The following is a 1,493-nucleotide window of genomic DNA, read 5'->3' as shown; positions in this document are numbered from 1 at the left end:
TATGATATTTGTTATTAAAAAACCATTGAAATTCACTGAAAAAACCATAGGTTATAGACCATATATAGTTAGGAATTAGCATTTACAAAACCTTGAAAATTCACTGAAAAAACCATAGGTTATAGACCATATATAGTTAGGAATTAGCATTTAAAAAACCTTATTTTACTCACACAAAACCATTGAAATTCCATATATAGTTAGTTGCACTAACTATATATCCCGCACCCGCAGTCCACTGCTGATCATGTCACATATTACATCATTCATGACATGGTCAGTGACATCACTGATGACATCACTGATGACATCTCAAATGACATCACTGATGACATCACTGATGACATCTCATTTGACATCATTCTTGTGCTAATACGATAAACCTCTTCAGACTCTAATATAACCTTAGATACACTCAGTGTATACAGACACTCACACACTGCCACTCATCCATGGAGTTACTCACACACCCAGTCAGTCATGCAAAGAAACAATCTCACCTCCATTTCTTCAACTATACAGTTAAACACACCTTACTTATTGAAACATATACTAACACATATTTACTCTCTTATACAATCCCTGATACAAGTTCACAATGATCGATACAACCACTCACTCATTCAGTGGCTCTCATGCACAGTTATTTATATATGCCAACTCTCACATGTACTGTGTTTTACATATGTACTTACTATGACATGTAGCATTGAGATATCCATTCACTCATCAATACACTCATGCACACAGTCAACTGCCCATGTAGCTGTTTCCACATGCACTCTTGAACTCATACACCTAGTGAATAAACTGCTCACACATCTATGCATAGAGTCACACACCTTCCAGCCACCCCCACACAAACTCAATCTCCCATAGAAATACTTGGGCAACCAATTAATAACACATATAGCCTCTCGTATAGCTAATGATCAACACATGCAGCAGTTTACAGAACAACAGGCATAATGATGCACAAATTAAGACAGTTTAGTCACTAACCCATGCATTCAGTGAGACACATTTAATCACTCACTCATACAGTCAGTCACGCACCTACTAAATCCTTCATCCAGACACTTATACATCCACTCATTCTTCAATATGTAAGACATATTTTAACTTTACAGAAACATACAGTCACTGGATGTTGTCATCAGTGATGTCATCAGTGATGTCATTTGAGATGTCATCAGTGATGTCATCAGTGATGTCACTGACCATGTCATGAATGATGTAATATGTGACATGATCAGCAGTGGATTGCGGGTGCGCGATATATAGTTAGTGCAACTAACTATATATGGAATTTCAATGGTTTTGTGTGAGTAAAATAAGGTTTTTTAAATGCTAATTCCTAACTATATATGGTCTATAACCTATGGTTTTTTCAGTGAATTTTCAAGGTTTTGTAAATGCTAATTCCTAACTATATATGGTCTATAACCTATGGTTTTTTCAGTGAATATATATATATATATATATTTACTGAA

The sequence above is a fragment of the Lissotriton helveticus genome, chromosome 4_1, assembly GCF_964261635.1.
Source record: "Lissotriton helveticus chromosome 4_1, aLisHel1.1, whole genome shotgun sequence".
Taxonomy (NCBI): domain Eukaryota; kingdom Metazoa; phylum Chordata; class Amphibia; order Caudata; family Salamandridae; genus Lissotriton; species Lissotriton helveticus.
The sequence above is the reverse complement of the archived record's forward strand: the minus strand, read 5'-3'. Positions refer to the sequence as shown.